The sequence below is a fragment of the Peromyscus maniculatus genome, chromosome 4 (assembly GCF_049852395.1).
Source record: "Peromyscus maniculatus bairdii isolate BWxNUB_F1_BW_parent chromosome 4, HU_Pman_BW_mat_3.1, whole genome shotgun sequence".
Lineage (NCBI taxonomy): Eukaryota > Metazoa > Chordata > Mammalia > Rodentia > Cricetidae > Peromyscus > Peromyscus maniculatus.
Window position 1 is genome coordinate 78,603,980 of NC_134855.1, and position 14,970 is coordinate 78,618,949.

Genomic DNA, 14,970 nt, shown 5'->3' on the forward strand with positions numbered 1-14,970 from the left:
TCCAGACACAATCTTTCTTCCCTCCATTGTGGAGAAGCAATCCAATTTCTCTTGGTTATGTAGACCAGTCTCTCCTCCTAACATTGTTACTCCTTTCTTAGCCTGTTGACTTAAGGGCATCAGACACCCAAAGTAGCTAGGGGGAATCTGAGCTTCCAGTTCAATGGAATGTTTATTGTGGCTCCTAGCATGAGCATTCCCTCTACAGGAACCAAAACTTCTAGTAAAACTTAAGGTGGCAGGAACAGGAAGCCAAACCTTTCCCTTTTCATTCCTTGGTTCCTGGACCTGTGGATTCTGGCTATGGGGAAAAACTGTACCATAGTGGACAGTGGTTCAAAGCATATTGCCTTCTGGAGAACCCTCCTCCATGCCTCCAGGATCCTGCCACCTAACTGGTGCTGTAACTATGTCTTCAAAATGCCATTTGATCTTCAGGATGCTGGGAAACATGGTAAAACCAATGAACTCCATGAGTGGAGGCCGACTGTCACACTTCTCTGCCTGTGAAGCAATACTGTGTGGATTACTATGATGGTGGATAAGGCATTCTGTAAGTCCGCAGATACTGCTTTTGACAGAAGTGTTGCATGCAGGAAAGGTAAATCCATAACCAGAATAAGTATCTACTCTAGTAAGAACAAAGCATTGTCCTTTCCACAGAGGAAGTGGTCCAATGTAGTCAACTTGCCACCAGGTCCCTGGCTTGTTACCCCAGGGAATAGTGCCATAGCTTGGCTCAGTGTTGGTCTCTGCTGTTGCCAGAGCCTGTGAACATGCCATGTTAAATGATAAAGAGAAAAAAAAAGTGGCAAATGGAAGGTTATTAATCAGCTGACCTCCTAATAATGGGAGCTTATCCTGGATTATCCAGTGGATCCAGTGTAATCACAAGGGCTCTCAAAAATTAAAGAGGGAAGCATAAAAGATAGAGTGATACAATGCAAGAAAAACTTAACATGTCTTTTCTATCCTTGATGATGGGAAATGGGACTATGAGGGGACCAAGGAATGTAAGCAGCCTCAAGAGGCTATTGGCACTTTTTATCTTGGGGGTAACTAACAGCTGCCCATTATACTTAATGTGCATTCAATAGCAGGGAACACATGTCTGGTACTATAAAGACCCATGGCTGGAGAGGTCATAGACCATACAAGAGAACCTACTACTGCCATTTTCCTAAACAATACAATTTCTGGCTGAATTCTAAATATCTGTCCTTACACCCGCAGATAACTGTAGCTCTCATGCCTCATCAAAGAAGCTTTTTTTTTTTTTTTGGACAGGGTTTCTCTGTGTAGCTTTGGAGCCTGTCATGAAACTTGCTCTGTGGACCAGGCTGGCCCCAAACTCACAGAGATCCACCTGGCTCTGCCTCCTGAGTGCTGGTATTAAAGGCGTGCGCCACCACCGCCCAGCCAAGTTTCTTTTTTGCAGCAGTTGGAGCCAATTACAAAGTTGAACGACCACTCAAAATGCAGAGAGTAAGTGACCATGGGGTGCTCTGCCGTCCGTTGGTACACTGCAGTGCAATCCCTACCCCTAAGACTCGGGTGGAAAGGTTGTAAAAAGCAGACCAGGACACCTGCTATGAGATAATGCCATTTAGATGTGACAGGGAAAGTGCACCCATGAACTCTCAACAACACGTGCCCTACACAAGACCTGCACAATGGCAATGCCAGTTGACATGCCAACGTGTGTGGAGAAAAATTTCACAAGACACCACCCATAGAGGAAGAATTGCAGGCAATCAATGGTTTCCCTTAAGAAAGGGAAAAATCGGTCTTTCCAGGGAGGAGTTCCTTGATAGGTTATTCAATCCTAAGCACTCAGCCCTAAGTAATAAACGTATGAACAACACTAAAAAAACAATAATAAAGAAGAAGAGGTAATGAATTTGAGAGGGGGTGGGGAAGGACAAGGGATGAGTTGGAGTGGGAAGATGGATAGGTGAAAATAATATAAATATAATACACATATATGAAATTCTCAAAAAAATTAAAATACAAAAAAAGAACCTAGAAAATCTAAGAGAGTGAATTCTTACTTGGAGCCCCAAGAAAGAGATACAGCTAAGTTGATTGACATCCTGAGCTTAGCCAATGGTGCCTAAGGCCAAACACCTTCACTGAGTCTCCCTGTGGGTTAATACCAGGGTCTTAGGAATGTAACAGACATGACCCGTTCTCACAGAGTTTATAAGGTGGGTGTTTCTGTGGCAACTAGCACGTTATGAAATCCTATTGGTTAATGATCATAGCTTTACCAAGGAGAATTAGAAGGTGTAAGTCAGGACAGCAACACAGCAGGAGTGTGGGACAGAGAACCATGAAGGGACAAAATTGCATAGCATCCATCAGTCTGTATGCTACAGACTGCATGTTTATGTGCCCACCAAAGCTGTCATACATCAAAATCTTAACGATCAATGAGACGAGCCCCATGAATGGGATTAGGCACCTTGTAAGAAGGAAAGTTCATGAACCTGCCAAAATAAAACACTACAAGAAGACAGCCCCCTGCCAACCAGGAAGCAGATCCTTACCAGGCACTGGGTCTTCAGGTACCAGCCTCCAGCTATGGCGCCATGGGATATATCACTAACAGCCCACTCCAGGGCTTGCCTATGATTTCATTTTCTTCTATTTTATCCCAGGCAGTTTTAAAAAGCCTCAAGTATGTGCCCTTTGAAACATTCCTTTGGACATTTTATATTGTTCAAAGTATTATATTAGGAAATATCTCCATAAACTTAAATAATGAACCATTTCATTTATTACACAGTGGATACTGGGCTAAGTCAGACTCCTGTCGGCCTTATGAATTACGTTTCTATCTTGTCCATTTACAGACAGTGCAGTTGAGGCTCAGAGAAGTTTAGCTACTTGGTCTGAGATGAGAGACGGCTGGGTTGTGAAAGTACTTACCATTCAAACACGAAGGTCCCACCACCCCCTTAGAAAGCTTAATGTGAGAGCTCTTGCCTGTGCTCACAGCTCTAGGGAGCGGAGACAGGAGGATCCTTGGGGGCTTGACGGCCGGCTGCTCTAGCCAACTCAGTGAACTCTAACTTGAGCAAGAGGCCTGTCTTTAGCAATAAGACGGGGAAGTTTCGGGGGTAAAAGCATTTGTTCTGCTGCTCAAGCCTGTTGACCTTAGTTCGACCCCCGAGCATCCATGGTAGAAGGATAGCACAGACTCTCAAAAGTTGTCCTTTGACCCTTGCACATTCCGTTCCCGTGGCACTACCACCCCCAACATGCATACATATAGCAATAAATAAAATTCCACTAAAAAAAAAAAAAAACTAGATTGGGAACGATTGAGGAAGACTTCTGAATCATTCTCTAGCATCCACACACAGACATGCACGCAAACACATGCACATACATTATTATTATTTTTTTGTTAGCATTTACTTGTTCACAGAGCCAACAAATGGCAGGCATAACACTGGACTTCGGTGCCTGTGTCCTTGATCCCTGTTATAAAGCTGGAGCAGAAAAGGCACAGAGAAAGAAAAGCCTCCATTTTCCTTTAGATTTTTTGTTGTTGTTGTTTTTACTGTGGCCCTTGGATGATATAATTAATGTCTGTTTTGTTCTTAGCCTCTCTGAGCTACTTACCCAGTTATCCCCCAGTCAGTGTTTTTTTTTTTTTTTTTTTTTTTTAACCTCCCAGTACTTTTTTTCCCTTTTACAAATCTGTCTCTAGAATTTTAATCATTCTTGGCTCACTTCTCTGACATCTTAACCAGAGAGGAGATGTGTACTGGAATTGCAATCACAAAAGTGCCCTGAAAACCAGAGAGAGAGAGAGAGAGAGAGAGAGAGAAAGAGAGAGAGAGAGAGAGAGAGAGAGAGAGAGAGAGAGAGAGAGAGAAGCAACCACAACCCCAAACTCTTTTATAGCACATCTAGTACATCTGATCTACACAGGAAATTAGAAAACATCACATACTCACATACTTAACTGGAAAAATACTTGAAATGAAATGAAAAGTGAGATTTACTGTTATTTAGATTTTGATTAAAAAATGTTTATCCCTTATCTAAGGCTCCAGGACACTGGAAATGAAGAAGCAGAGAGAACGCTTACTTTATAGAACTTTAATGATCTTCTCGTATTATGTTATATTGCTGTTTCTTAAGCCTGTGGTCAAATACAATAGCTTTATTAAAGCTGTGATTCAGTTAGAAAGGGGAATGAATTTTTCTGCCATCGGAGGACTGGTGAGGGATGGGAGAAGCCAGTATTTTAGGGAAAGGAAACTGTAGAAGTAACCGTCTTATTCAATAAGAAACACAAAACCAATGCAAAGATGAAAGCTCAAGAGGTCAGAGCTAAGAGCCTCAACCTTCACTCTGCAGCTCTTCTCCAGCCAAGAGACCTACTTCCTGTGTGTTTGTCTTTATAAAGACTTTCTGTTCTGCCTTCTCATTGGTTGTAAACCCAACCACATGAGCACCTCATCACTGCCTGTCTGTACAGACCTCCAGGTCTTCTATGGTTGGTATTGAGATTAAAGGCGTGTGTCTCCAACGCTGGCTGTATCCTTGAACACACAGAGATCTACCTAGCTCTCCCTACCAAGTGCTGGGATTAAAGGTATGCACAACCACCGCCCGGTTTCTACTATGGTTTGCTAATAGCTCTGACCCCTGGGCAACTGTATTTATTAACATACAAATCACATTTTAATACAAATAAAATATCAGCATATTTCCCCTTTTCTATTTTAATAAAAAGAAGAAAGGAAAAAAGTTGTAACTAATGTAAGAAAAACTATATACAAAAATACAATAACTAAGCCTGGCGGTGGCGGCGGCGGCACACGCCTTTAATCCCAGCACTCAGGAGGCAGAGGCAGGCGGATCTCTGTGAGTTCGAGGCCAGCCTGGGTTACCAAGTGAGTCCCAGGAAAGGCGCAAAGCTACACAGAGAAACCCTGTCTTGAAAAAAAACAAAAACAAAAAAGTACAATAACTATATACCATATATACAAGCAATAAATACCTAAACAATGTCTAGTCCATTTGTATTTGACAAATTCAAAGAAAATAATTCCATTATCTATCCTATTTTGGTAAGTCCAAAATGTACCTAATTCACTTTCTATCTTAACTAATCTTCAACTATAACTAATAACTAATCTTCAATTCTCTCAGAGACCCAAGAAGAAAATAATATTACCTAATAATAAAAAATAAAAGCAGGAAGTGCATGCTAACAGCTTCAAAAAAAAAAAAAAACATGAGTTGACAGAAACAGCCAGCTGCCTGGACAGTCACTGAGGTTTCTCCGCAGTGTTGGGGCATCATCTTCAGCCTATAGGCTTAGTGTATCTGATAGATTCATTTGTGAAGTAGGATGTACACAAGGTCAATAGTTTGACCTCACATTGGGTGAGAGCAGTCCATGTACCAGAAACACCTGAATTCCACTAGTCTCATGTCATGATTCAGGATTTTAAATTCTGCAAATTGCTGATTTTTTTAAATTCAGCTGTCCATTCTTCTTGGCTGTGTGTGTGTGTGTGTGTGTGTGTGTGTGTGTGTGTGTGTGTGTGTGGCTTCATCTCAGCATCCCATTTTTCTCCACATCCCTCTATTATATGCCAGTCTACTATTGAGGGGCGTGAGCTTAATTATTCTTCAAGAATAACTGTTTTCAGCTGCTATTCTATTGCAACTCAGAAGCCATCGGCCCACTGCCTGTTCGGCTGCCTTCGAAGAAAAGGGCACTGCACCTTTTCTGGATTGCGAAGGTCACTTCAGGGATGGTGCCATATTGTCCTGGCCTCAGAAGATGCCTTTTGATAAAGCCATAACCACACATATTTTGGCAAGAATCGGTAGTCCTTTGTTTCATGTCCTGTCTGTCCTGTTTGTCAGCAGTTGATTTGAGGATACTTTGTTGTCCAATGGCTTACTTTTGCCACAATGAAAGTTAAATCCATATGCAGTTTCTTCAATGCCCATAGTTTCTCCAAAGTAGATTGGTACTGCCAGGAGCCGACATGTCTCGTAGTCATAACAAAAAGGAAAATTTTCTAAGTTATTAAAACATTTTAAATGCCATATTCTGTAGATCTCTGAAGGGTTAGAAGATGACCTGTCTATCTAAAATATATCTGCTCAATTTTGAAAACATACCTAATATGACTACAAGTTCTATTATAATGTCTAACTACTAACTTTTGTTTCTTTATATCCTAATAGTTGGTAATAATGACACTCAAGGATCAGAAAATTGCATTACATTGTTAAACAAACGGTATAAGTACAATTAGAAATATACATATAGCATTTTCTAACAATATAAATTTCAATATATATATATATATATATATATATATAATTTGTACAATCTAATCCAATCCAATGTAAAGTATTTAAAAGCAATAGTTGTTTTTTTCTTTTTCTTTTCTTTTTTTTTTTAAACAAGAACCTTAAATCTAACCTTCTTTGCTTAGCCCTTTTCCTAACCCTTGACAACAACTTGTAACCAACCCCCCTAAACTATGAAAATTATCCCAGACCCAAAACCCATTAAAAGACAAAAAAAAATCACCCACACCACACCACCTCTTTGGGAATGTGGGCATCATATTCTTAAAATTGCTTCCTGCTGAGTATGGGCGAAGGTATCTTTATCCTGAAAAGAAAAATTTTAGGTTAATTGTCAAATTCTAGGAAAGGTAACTATATCCTTCATTATCTAGTCTGTGTATAATGCCAAAGTTCAGGGTTTATCTCAAGTCCTTATTTAAGTAGTCTTTGAAACTGGATCATCTTAGCTAGCCCTCTCAAAATTGCTCTGAGCACTTTGTAGTCTAAAGATGATATGTAGATGATGTTTGTCAGCTTAGAGATATTATTATTGTCCATGTGGAATTGTTGCTGATATTTTATTTGTACTAAAATGTGATTTGTATGTTAGTAAATAAAGTTGCCCGGGGGTCAGAGCTATTAGCAAACCATAGTAGAAACCGGGCAGTGGTGCATACCTTTAATCCCAGCACTTGGTAGGGAGAGCTAGGTAGATCTCTGTGTGTTCAAGGATACAGCCAGCATTGGAGACACACGCCTTTAATCTCAACACCAACCATAGAAGACCTGGAGGTCTGTACAGACGGGCAGTGACGAGAAGGTCATGTGGTTGGGTTTACAACCAATGAGAAGGCAGAACACACAGTCTATATAAAGACAAACGCACAGGAAGTAGGTCTCTTGGCTGAAGAGAATAGCTGTAGAGTGAAGGGTAAGGCTCTTAGCTCTGAACCCCAGGCAACTTTATTTATTAACATACAAGTCACATTTTAGTACAAATAAAATATTACCATAGGAAACCCTTCCAAAAATACAGAAAAATATAGGACAGAAGGTGACTCACCAGAGGGGCTGGGGTTTGCCGAGTTCACTGATAAACAGGGATATTTAACTTCTGGTCCATTTCATAAGATGAAGAGAAACGTGGTCTGGGGCTGCGTGTGGGCACCTGATAAAGTTTGCTTATGTTGTCCCAACTTCCCATGTGGTATTGGTGATAATAATGTAATATAATTACTACTACTACAACAATAACAATGCTCACATTTGTTCGTCATTTGCAACAGGCCAGATAGATGCCCCGGCCATTTCTTTCTGTATTTTCAGTACTTCCACATATATGTACATTGTAAGCTGAACAAATTCTTGCCCATGTCCCCCTTCTTCCCTTTCTATGTTGCTTCCAGCTTCTGTAAGTCTCCTTTGTTCCCCTAGACAGTTTCTTTCATGCCATGTGTGCACGCAGGATTTTACAAATGTGTATAAAAAGTGTGTATAGGAACCACAAATGAGAGAAATACACAATACTTTCCAGAGTCCGCATTAGTTCACTTAATACCATTATCTCTAGTTGCCTCCATTTCCTAACAAATAGTAAAACTTCATTCTTCTTTTATGCTCAAGGAAAATACACTGTATATACACACTACATTTCTTTATCCATCCTGTTTTTTGTTTGTTTGTTTTTGTTTTTGAGACAGGGTCTCCCATAGTTCCTGTGAGCTCTTGCCCACTCTATAGTCAAGGCTGGCCTTGAACTCATGATTCTCTTGCTTATACCTCCCAAGTATTACAGGTGTGTGTTATAACCTAGTCCATTTCTTATACCATCTATTTTCCAAAACAATCTCAAGATACAGATACAATTATCACTTGTATTTTATAAGTATGGAAATTGAGGCAGCGAGGTTAACTTACCTATGTTTGCTCAAGTGACAGAACCTTGATTTAAACTTATATTTCAGTCTATACTTGGCCATAATTATGAGACTAAATTCAACACTCTGCTTTCCAGCAGGCCATGTGCCCAGGCACTTAGGGATGGGGTGGGAGTAGAGTGAGCCCTCTCCAAGAACCAGTAACCTCGACGCAGCCTGAGAAATGAAGGATTTGGAAAGAAATTGTTGTGGGCCCTCCAAACTAAAGCCGTTCTGGCTCCTTTGAAGGGAGAGAAATGAAGCAATTTCAAAGAGTAGGGAAGGTTAGGGGTCAAGACTAAGCCACCGCAGCTAAGCGATATAGAAATGCAAGCCTGTCATTGCTAAAGTGACAAAATAGAATATCAGGACACATTCACAACACCCTCACACAGTCATTATGGAAATTAAGTGCTGTTATTTCTGAGACATTTTTGTAAGCTATGTGAGGGACATATAACACCACGAACAATTACTGATGCGACAGAAGATGAGAAATTGAGACTCAGGGCAACTCTAATCTTGGCCAATTTACTTAACCTCTCTGAGCCTCGGTTCCTTCCATTGTAAAGTAGAAATATTAATAGTGTCTGCCTCACGGTGTTCATGCAAGGTGTAAAATGATAGTAATATAAACAAGTATTTGACATAGTACACTACACAGAATGAGCCTGATGGAAGTCCGTTCTCCCTTTTGGTCTCAGTTGTCTTGAGAGAAATACAATATTTACCTATGAGTAGAACCTTTGAAGTCTAATCATTCAACAAATACTTACTAAGCATCCTATGTGCTCCAGGGAGGATGTTGCACGCTAGAGATCTGTAGGATTGTCTACGGGCCTCCTGTGGCTTATAGTTTGGCAGGACTGGGTGCCGAAGATAACAAGAGCAGTGAGGATGCAGCTGGAGTGTGCAGGAGCAGATCTAATGTATTCTGGGGGATCAGAACATGCCTGCCTGAGTAAGTGGCTGCTTAACTAATGCCTTCAGGGAGAGTGGTAATGATGGCCCATGTGGACTGGACTTTAGAGAGCCAGTGGTAACTGATGTTGGGTGAAGTCAGAGTGGGATCGTGGGTTTGTCAGCCCTGTTGCAGAAGCAAGCTCCTCAGGTGAGACTCAGAGCCCAGCAGCCTCTGTTCCATTAGAACTCCGATGTTAGAATCCAGAAAGATAGAATTCTCTCTCTGTGTCTTCATGTTTCTCTACTCAGTCAAGACTCACAAGAGAAAACAGAGACTACCTAATGTATCCAAGATTGAAGGTTCATGAGGAAGGACTTAGAAACTGGGGGATGGTGAGGGTAGCCATGAAACAGCCAGTGAAGCAGCCCCTGACTATCTGTTCCAGAAAGCCCAAAAGAAAGAGATTCTCCAGAGCCCTCCTGGAAGCCACTGAAGATCACTCTGGCCCACATGTCAGCTTAACAGAGGAAATAGCTTCTCCTGTTTCATGCTCCAAACATGGGGTCAGGTCAGAGCTTTGTCAGCCAGGCTTGACCACAAAACCCAGCAGGGAAGGGGCTTCTGAGAAGTCTAGCTCCTGGCCTCTCTTTTCTGAGCCATGAAACATTTCACCTGGAAAGAAGTAGACTATGCTTTTATCTAGTCTAGGACACACCTTTACTGAAAGTACTCTAGAGAAGAGAAATGTGCTAGGTAATCATTGCTCTGTCTTCTTATCCACAGGTAGATATGTCCCCATTCCACAAACATAAAAATACATGTACATGTGGCTGGGAACAATATCCCTTATAACTGATAGAAAATTAGATTAGAAAATGTTGGTGTCAGTGGTCTTTCTAGATGCTCATCTTCCAAAACAAGGTTTGCAGAGGGATGCTAAAGCAATGTTGAGCCTGATATCTGGTGAGAGTTGAGGAGTTCCTTTCAATGGGAGTAAAATGTCTGTCTTGCCTCTGCCCTATGCTGATCAATCACCTTGATTCACTTCACAGGGTTCCCCACAAGGATGGAGAGTAAATGTAGTTTCTAACAGAATCATAAGAGTTATCCTTGTTATACAGCCAATCTTGAGTTGTTTTTTCTTTTAAGATAGTATCTTTTGTAGCCCAGGCTGGCCTTGAATTCACTATGTGTCTTTGAATTCCTAATCCTCCTGCTTCTATCTTGCCTGGGCTAGGTTTTTGGATGCAAACTCCCATATCCAGCTAAGCATGTGTCCACACACAGGTACAGGTACACATGTGAGTGTATGTGTGTGTATGCACACATGTGTGCATGTGTATGTGTAGACCAGAAGACCATCTCCAGTGTCATTCTTCAGGCGTTAGCCACTTTTTTTTTTAATTGTTGTTCTGTTTTGCATTAGTACTTCTTACTCACAGATGAAGCTAGGTTGGCTCTTCAGTAAGCTCCAGGGATCTGCCTGTGTCTGCTTCCCCAACTGGGATTATAAGCCCACACAGCCAGCTTTTCTTAAGTGGGCTGTGGGGATCAAACTTGGGTCCTCATAGTTGCAAGGTAAGCAATGTACTGTGCCATCTCCTTAGCTCTAAGCCCCCCCCCCCCCAGAGCTGAGGACCAAACCCAGGGCCTTGCGCTTGCTAGGCAATCGCTCTACCACTGAGCTAAATTCCCAACCCCCATATATATATATATAAATGTTTTTTTTATATATATATATATATATATATATATATATATATATATATGTTTTATATATATATATATATATATATGTTTTATATATATAAATGTTAAAAATTGTAAACTGTATCACAGAGATGGAAAAGTGGACAAAAAGAAAAAAAGAAATTGCTACAAAACAAAAGTCTCAAAAATCTCCTCTTTCTATCTGCTGCCAGCTGGGATTTCTTTCTGTTTCCTTGCCTGAGGCCGCTGTCCTCTCTGCTGATTAGTACTGGGGCTTAGATGGCGCTTGCCTTCTGCATGGCGCCTTAGCATCTACCCCCACATCATGCAAAACCCAAAATGCCCAACAGAGGATGAAGAAAATCATAGAATGTGCCTTCTTGATCTGTGTTCCTTCTCTCCGGGTAAGAGTTGTCCGTGCTGTGTGTTTTTGTTTCTTCTTTATGGCGCGTAACATTCTACTGTAGTGTTGGGTATTTGGGCATTTTTGATGTAGGACTATCAGGAACAGAGATGCTACAAATATTCTAGCATATGCCTCTGGTGACACATTTCTGTTGGGTGCAGACCTAGTAGTAGAACGGAATATGTAGCTGGCTTTAGTAGATATTTTCTAGCCAGAAATGTTGAATGTGATGGGAGCTTCCCAGCTTTAGTCTCTCAGGGGATCACAACAGCACTGCCCAGGATAACAACTTTTTCAGAGAAGCTTCCAGATGTAGATTTGAACCCTGGAAATATTCCGTAAGGAGGAAAATGACTGTGTTATAATAGATGAGGGGAGGGTGAAGCAGACTCATGGTCTCTGGGCGAAAAGGAAGAGTTTGGAGGAGACAAATGCATACTATTCAATGACTGTGGAAGAACTGTCTGTGAGAAGAGTTTCTTGTGGACGGGCACATTTTCCTTTGCCTTACCTGTACCTGGCTACCAAGGCATGTCCAAAGTTCTTGCCTTCAGCAGCCTCTATGCGCACTGTTGATTTTGGTGTCAGCCGCAACACATATTTTGCATAGCATTTCACGTCAAACAATGGGAAATTAAACATTTGATGTGAAGCAATGTCGAGCTCCAAGGTGGAGGGCGGGGGAGGGGCGAGACTGTGTCTCCAAGTGGCTGGCACCTTGTCAGACGGAATGCTTAATGCAATGCACTTAAGGAAGGGTGTTGATAGAAAGTCTCCTTGTTCTGTGGTGTGCATAAAAATGTTTCCCACTGCCACTTCCCCCAGCCTTCTCTGCCCTTGCATGTTGATTTCATCTCATAATGCAAAGCTGTACAAACATGTTCTCTCTCTCTCTCTCTCTCTCTCTCTCTCTCTCTCTCTCTCTCTCTCTCTCTCTCTCTCTCTCTCTCTCTCTCTCTCCTGCCAGCAGCAATTATAGGAATAAAGCAAAAGATATTCTTAGAAAAGCCACCTGCCTGTAGACTTTCCTTTTGGTGGTTCACTTACAAGGTGTGGGGGGGTTCCCCTAAATATTTGTTTAATAAACAAATGAACTGAATGTAGCCAACAGCGCAGCAGCAGAGAAGGGTGACATTGGGGATCCCATTCCATTTTGTGCACCAGTTTCCTTGTTATGATTCTTAATGACTTAATTCTGTGATTATCTTTATGCCCTAATAAAAGTGCTTTTTAACAATTAGGGGTTGTCTCTCTGAAGTTGTATTTTAAATTAATTAGGCAGTGTATTTAACAGCTTTCACTGTCCGTTAATGGCACTGTGCAGAAGAGTGGCAGGTGAGTCCTGTTTACAGTGACGACTGCTGTCTATCTCCTTGGTTTTGTTTAGTGTGTGTGTGTGTGTGTGTGTGTGTGTGTGTGTGTGTGTGTGTGTGTTAGTTTTGTTTTCTCTTACCCATCAGCATAAAAAAAAAAAAAGGCATGCTAGGCCAGTGGAACTGCGAGAGTGAGAAATCAGCTTCAATAGTGAGAAGAAAACAACCGTAGTCTCTCCTTTTTGTCTTTTTATCTCTCTCCTTTTTATCCTTTTTTTTCTGTCCTACCTCTCTACCCTTTTTATCCTTTTATGTTGTAACCAGCATGCTGCAGCAGCATTATGGGCATAACAGACAGGAAGCCACACTCTTTTCTTGTCAATGTTTGGTTTAAAAGGAAAAGGTCTCAACTCCTTGTCATTTGCAGGGTCTTCTACATTTGGGGCAAACTTTTTGTTTGTCTAAGAAACACATATAAACATGCACGCCCCACAAATGTGTGAATGCCTATTATTTGGAGAATTGAGTCTGGCAGGTGGAAACAAGCCCCTTTGACACATCTCTATTTATTGTGTTATTTTTCCCAACAAAGGCTCAGATGCTAACTAGCTTTGTGAATAATTTGTGGAGGGGAATGCAATCATTTTTCTAAGTCAGCCGGTGGGTTCCGTTCATTGCACTCCCCACCTAAAAATAAATTCTCCGGCTGACTGAGAACACACCGATACTTGCTGCGAGTGAAGCAAACTTATGGGGACCATTAAAGTGCCAGGGCATTGGAAAATAACAGTGGAGTGAATGCTGATTTGCATTTATGTCATAAAATAACTTGTCACCTTCAATTTATCACAGTAATTGGTACCAGAGGAGAATGTGCGATGTTTGACTTGGTTCAAAGCCCCCTTCCCTCACCTCACAGTCCCTGCCTGAAGTAGTAGTGGGCATGCTTCAAAACAGAAGGGGTCTCAGACCTTTTTCCCATACCTTTGGAATTTGAGTGATGAGATGCATCAATACATGCAGGAAAATTAATGATTATGATTAATACACATTATGTGTTTCTTTTATGATGGATGTGTTTCTTTTATTTCTGAGTGGTGTTTTTATTCATTACTGCAGTCAGATTTCACAACAACCTAGAAGTTACATTCTATTGTTATCTCCATGTCACCCAAGCAAAATGTAAGGCACATGAAAGTGAAGTCACTAGCTCAAGGTCATATAACCAATAGGTGGTAGAGTCAGTATTTGTGGCCATGCGGCAAGACCTTGGTGCCTATGACATCAGATACTTTGTTGAGCTGCTGCCGGAGGCACAACATAATATAATATTAAGCCAGGCCATTACCTAGGAACACATTCTCAAGATCTTTAGATCTATGAGCAGGATATAATGACAGTGACCCAGAATTATCCCCTGCCAACCAAGAGAGACACCTGGCTGGGACAAGTTACCTTTTCCAACTGCTTTTAAGAAACTAATCAATAGTTGGTGGGTTTTTAGCAATATAGTGAAGGCGTGGTTCTCATGTTAGAACAGACTGCCTTAAAGTCTACAATTCCAGTTCAACAGAAAGCAATTTCTCACGGGACATCATAGTAGCATCTACCTTAGGGCAGTTCTCCAGCTCTCTTCATTCAGCTATTATCAAGGCAGACTGTATATTTTATTTCTATGAATTATGAGTCATTCCTCTGAAGGCTTCTTACATGCTTCTGAGCTCAAGTCTTCCGTGTTTCAGGAAGGAGGTCAACATGGCTTCATCTGACTGGTGTGAGAAGGTAATGCATGTTCAGCTTTCTGGAGTATGTAAATCACACTGCATCTGATGACAGGCTAGGGCTTAGATCTTCCCTCTACCACTGCGTTGGAATCTGGCCAACTCACTCTACTTCTCTGAAGTTGGATTTCCTCTTCTGTCAAAACAAGCTGATGATACCTCCCTGAAGAGCAAGGAGAGTCAAGTGCACACAGTTAGCATTGATAGGACACGTAATAGATGATGTCATGAATTCCCATGCTGTCTTTTATCTGCCTTATGCTTTGGAGGGACTCAGCTAAGTACACTAGGCTCAGTCTTTTTTTTTTTTTTTAATATTGTAGAACATACAGAACATACAATTCTGAAGCATTATCGAGTGCAGTGGCCTTATGTATACACACATTGTTGTGCAAACAGCATCAGCACCTGTCTCCAAAACTTTTCAACATCCCAAATGGAAGCCCTGTGCCCATCAAGTGATAACTCTCCATTCCCTGCACACCCAGGCCACCACCTTTATGCTTTCTTTCTCTGGGAGCCCGACTAATCTATTTACCTCATATAAATGGGAGCACAGAATATGAGTTGAACACCTCTGATACAAAAATCTAATATCTGAAAT